This window comes from Sinocyclocheilus grahami, unplaced genomic scaffold, assembly GCF_001515645.1.
Source record: "Sinocyclocheilus grahami isolate Dianchi unplaced genomic scaffold, SAMN03320097.WGS_v1.1 scaffold1739.1, whole genome shotgun sequence".
In the NCBI taxonomy this organism is placed as follows: domain Eukaryota; kingdom Metazoa; phylum Chordata; class Actinopteri; order Cypriniformes; family Cyprinidae; genus Sinocyclocheilus; species Sinocyclocheilus grahami.
The window spans coordinates 134,349-140,234 of NW_015506918.1; the positions used below are offsets into that span (position 1 = coordinate 134,349).

The 5,886-nt window shown below is 34.0% G+C and overlaps 1 protein-coding gene across 1 annotated transcript in view; it reads right to left on the bottom strand.

Annotated features, from left to right (window-relative positions):
- Window positions 1-5,886, bottom strand: part of LOC107572369 (protocadherin-15-like) — a gene marked incomplete at its 5' end in the record, with an annotated part of 59,756 nt that overhangs the window by 41,408 nt on the left and 12,462 nt on the right. The window lies entirely within an intron of this gene.

The window sequence follows — 5,886 nt, forward strand, 5'->3', positions numbered from 1 at the left end:
CCACTCGCAAAAAAACAGATTTAGTATTCATCAAAATGAATTAAAACAGTGAAATGCAAACTCAGAATATGACGCAAACCTGCAATAATGAAATTTGTTAAATAACACAAATGTATCTAATCCCATTTTTATTAATTAATGTCTTTGCTGCTGACCTTTGATGATCCAGTTCAACCATACTAATAAGCACAAATGACTTTAGATAAACTAACATTTGTGCTTCATTGTTTTTTTGTTTTTTTATTGCTGAAGAGTGTTGAACCTTCTTCTCCTCTGTTCAACTGTACAGATGTGAATTTACTTTTCCTTCAGCCTGAGGTTTATTCATTACACTTTTTGGTGTGAAAGGGCTTTTAAATTTGCTATAAATAGAACTTCTTATATTAAAAACAATCAAGCCCTGCTCATATTTAAAAAGGAACGTGAAAGTAACACAAAAGTAACATAACGCATTACTTTCCATAAAAAGTAATTAAGTAACATAATTAGTTAAGATAAACTAACATTTGTGCTTCATTGTTTTTTTGTTTTTTTTATTGCTGAAGAGTGTTGAACCTTCTTCTCCTCTGTTCTACTGTACAGATGTGAATTTACTTTTCCTTCAGCCTGAGGTTTATTCATTACACTTTTTGGTGTGAAAGGGCTTTTAAATTTGCTATAAATAGAACTTCTTATATTAAAAACAATCAAGCCCTGCTCATATTTAAAAAGGAACGTGAAAGTAACACAAAAGTAACATAACGCATTACTTTCCATAAAAAGTAACTAAGTAACATAATTAGTTACTTTTTTAGGGAGTAACGCAATATTGTAATGCATTACTTTTAAAAGTAACTTTCCCCAAAACTGGTTACACAAGGCTCCCAGAACTTAGCATCCATGACAGCATGCTAATAAATTTGCATTGTAGCAGCTAGTTTTGCACATTTTCTTTGCAAAGTATAACAATATAATGTTTATTTTTAATTTAATATTATTTTTATGACAGTAGTTACCAATACCAACATGTTTTTTGGCAGAAACTATGGTCACTGCAGTACATTTGCTTAATGGCTATCCTTGAAATGCTACTCAAGGAAGTAGGATCTCAAAAAATCAGCTGCAAGCGCAATACTCTGTGTTATTTCAGAGAACAATTTCCTCCAAATTAACCGCATCATGGGTATAACAACATGGCCCAACAGACTCGTTTAAACAAGCGAAAACAATGTTTATTGCCTACAAAGATAGGAAAAATTAGATACTTGATATTCCACTGCTCTGGCAAACAAAGTTCATATTGTTGCAAAACCGATAATGGCATCTCTAAGCAGCCATTTGTACTGTATGTGACACACTAGCCTAACATGGCACAGTAACATCACCGGCGGGACCCCAACTCCTCTGTTCCCTTAGATGAGACCAGCTGGTTTCAGTTTGTGAAAGAATCGGCGCTCAGCGGGGCGTAAGGCGTAGTGCAGTGAATGTTAAGTCCTGCAGCCCACGTCCCACGAGCCGACCGCGACGCATGTCTGACTGAGAATCAGCATTCATTCCCAGCGCACGCCACAATTTAGTGTTCTCATACCGCAATTACACACTCCTATAGAATCGGGCACAAAGGTGTTTTCAGCATGAAAGCATGGTGAGAAATGTCTAGTGATAAGCCCAAAGCATACTTTGGTTTTTACGTGTATGCTAGGGCATGTGTACAATGCATTCCCTATGCAATTTTCTATCCACACATACTCTGTACTCATTTGTTCGTCCACAAGGCTGTGTTTTCACAGTTGAAAAACAAATGAAGGACACATAACAACAACAACAAACTAATGTGGCCTATTTCAGGAAGCTGGTGGGGGGTGGGGGGGGGTGGATTGGTTTAATTCTGGTTAGAGATTGCAAAAATAAAATAAAAAACTGGACCAATAAGCTTTGCGCAAAGTGACATAAATATATCTGATGGAAATAAAGTCACTCCCACTGTATCTCTTATTCCAATTTAAAGCAATTCACAGTGAAAGCAAAATTGTCTGCAAATTATATTTGTGTGTATATATATATATATATATACAGTGGGTACGGAAAGTATTCAGACCCCCTTAAATTTTTCACTCTTTGTTATATTGCAGCCATTTGCTAAAATCATTTAAGTTAATTTTTTTTCCTCATTAATGTACACACAGCACCCCATATTGACAGAAAAACACAGAATTGTTGACATTTATGCAGATTTATTAAAAAAGAAAAACTGAAATAACACATGGTCCTAAGTATTCAGACCCTTTGCTCAGTATTTAGTAGAAACACCCTTTTGATCTAATACAGCCAGGAGTCTTTTTGGGAAAGATGCAACAAGTTCTTCACACCTGGATTTGGGGATCCTCTGCCATTCCCCCTTGCAGATCCTCTCCAGTTCTGTCAGGTTGGATGGTAAACGTTGGTGGACAGCCATTTTTAGGTCTCTCCAGAGATGCTCAATTGGGTTTAAGTCAGGGCCCTGGCTTTCATATCCAAAACAAGACGATGTGAACATGCAGTGCATGTTTCATTCATACTCTAAGCCGGAGGGCGCTCTAGCGCAGAAAGTCCAAAACGGCCCACTTCAAGTAATATATAATTCAGGAAATCCCTAATATGGACAAAGGCATCTAGCTAAGGCTGTAGCTAAAAACAAAAGGAGATTCCAGGTAATAAATATAGTATATGAATAATGCAGTGCTAATTGACATAACATTTATTACAATATAGAAACTATTCTGCCTTATTATGTGTTTGTATAAGCCAATCCTAAAATTGTCATTAGGAAAACAAAGAAAAAAATATTATAGAAAACAAATGCTTGGTTATCGTCCAGCAGTATATTTGATTTCTTAGGCAATTAAAAGACATAAGAAAAAAATTAAAGCCTGTCAATTACACAAAAGTCAAAAGTTTTTTTTTTTACATTTCTGTCCCCCTCATTTCTGAAATGATGGCTACGCCCCTATGTGTGCAGTACAGAAAACAGTGCACAAGTCTTCTTGTGCTTGAATGGTTTAAAGTCATATTAAAATGCGTACAAAGGAATATGAACTTTCATTCATAGTATTCAGCTAACTATTAAATATTTTGCAATAAGATGATATCTAAGATTTTTAATTTAATTTTTACCTTATTATTGGAATCGAAATTAGGAATTGACAAGAATTCGATTCATTAAAAATCAAAAGATGCCCAACCTTACCCATACCCCACATTATTTTTTTCTGGCACCTTTCTATTCACACTGTTTTAGACCCTTACGTTTCTTTTAAACCTTCACTTACCCTTCTTTGCTTTTGCCCTTCTTAAAAACAACCACATAATCTTATACGTGAATGTACTTTTCAAAATTAGTTATAAAACAGTTGCTCCTGGCAACAGGGATAGGCGGTATGTTTGCTTAACATAGCATCAAACATGACAATTTATGAGACTAATATCACGTTTTGCTCCAAAATCACTATATAAAATCAGCTGTGTTTAAAACAGTTAGCTTCTGTGGTTCCATGTTGCTTCTTATAACAGTGAGACAGAAAAAAATAAAAAATAAAAATATTTACTGTGATACAAGCTATGTCAATTAGCATTGCATTGCAATTGTGTGTTTATTGTCTTCCACGTTTCATTGTCCTTAAATCTAATCTAAACTTTTTCTGTGTGCATGCTTTGGATGTGTGTGCACATGGGCGAAGAAACGAGATAGTCTATGTATGACCATACGATATATTCATATCCAAAACAAGACGATGTGAACATGCAGTGCATGTTTCATTCATACTCTAAGCCGGAGGGCGCTCTAGCGCAGAAAGTCCAAAACGGCCCACTTCAAGTAATATATAATTCAGGAAATCCCTAATATGGACAAAGGCATCTAGCTAAGGCTGTAGCTAAAAACAAAAGGAGATTCCAGGTAATAAATATAGTATATGAATAATGCAGTGCTAATTGACATAACATTTATTACAATATAGAAACTATTCTGCCTTATTATGTGTTTGTATAAGCCAATCCTAAAATTGTCATTAGGAAAACAAAGAAAAAAATATTATAGAAAACAAATGCTTGGTTATCGTCCAGCAGTATATTTGATTTCTTAGGCAATTAAAAGACATAAGAAAAAAATTAAAGCCTGTCAATTACACAAAAGTCAAAAGTTTTTATTTTACATTTCTGTCCCCCTCATTTCTGAAATGATGGCTACGCCCCTATGTGTGCAGTACAGAAAACAGTGCACAAGTCTTCTTGTGCTTGAATGGTTTAAAGTCATATTAAAATGCGTACAAAGGAATATGAACTTTCATTCATAGTATTCAGCTAACTATTAAATATTTTGCAATAAGATGATATCTAAGATTTTTAATTTAATTTTTACCTTATTATTGGAATCGAAATTAGGAATTGACAAGAATTCGATTCATTAAAAATCAAAAGATGCCCAACCTTACCCATACCCCACATTATTTTTTTCTGGCACCTTTCTATTCACACTGTTTTAGACCCTTACGTTTCTTTTAAACCTTCACTTACCCTTCTTTGCTTTTGCCCTTCTTAAAAACAACCACATAATCGTATACGTGAATGTACTTTTCAAAATTAGTTATAAAACAGTTGCTCCTGGCAACAGGGATAGGCGGTATGTTTGCTTAACATAGCATCAAACATGACAATTTATGAGACTAATATCACGTTTTGCTCCAAAATCACTATATAAAATCAGCTGTGTTTAAAACAGTTAGCTTCTGTGGTTCCATGTTGCTTCTTATAACAGTGAGACAGAAAAAAATAAAAAATAAAAATATTTACTGTGATACAAGCTATGTCAATTAGCATTGCATTGCAATTGTGTGTTTATTGTCTTCCACGTTTCATCAGTGAAAGTGTCTCTATCTGCATGTTATTCAGCTGTAGCTGTATTGTCCATATAACGGATTTCCTGGGTCTCACTTGTGAAACAGACATTAAAGTGCATGAGTGTTAGGATTAGGGTTAACCCTGCTCCATAATGCTCACATCGTCTCATTTTGGGTAAAAAAATAAAATAAAATTAACTTTGTAACGCAGTAACTTGAGTAGCTTTTCAGCAAACTACTTTTTTACTCTTACTTGAGTCATATTATTTGTCAGTACTTTTACTCAAGTAAATTATTCCTTAAGTAGCTATACTTTTACTTAAGTACAGTTTCTTAGTACTCTTTCCACCACTAGTGATTCCTCAGGACACCTATTTCAGTGATATCTGTCAGGTAGAGCCTGTGCACTTGACATGTCGGAGTTGTGGCGCTCATGTGGTAGATGCAAGTTTGTGTCTGGCATAGGGAATACAATTATCCGATCCGTCAAGGACTTTTGACTGGATCTATTCTTTCTTTCTTTCTTTCTTAGTTGGTTGGTTTGTTTCTGTGTAAAGATAAAGTGCAAAATGTCAGATGCAACTGTCCTTATTTAACTTTTTGGAGAAGACAAGATTGATTTGAGGTGTAAAATGTTATGATAATTATATGCATAATAATATAAAAAAAATAACTTTAGAAATCATTTTGAAAACAATTTTTTTTTTTAAATAATGATCATGACTGATATTCAAGATGTAATTTGAGGCTTTTTACTTTCATTAAATTCCAACTTTTTTTGATAATGGTCTAAATTGGTCTAAATTATTTTCAAAACCTTATGAATACAGTGACAACATCTCTAAAAACTTGGTACATGCTTTTAACTAGATTTTATTATAAAATTATAAAAATGATAGATTATTATAGAAATTATATATTGGGGACTCTGTGTGATTTGTCATTGACCCACATCACGTCCTTAAAGGGGTCATATCATGTTGCTAAAAAGAATATTATTTTGTGTATTTGGTGTAATGAAATGTGTTTATGC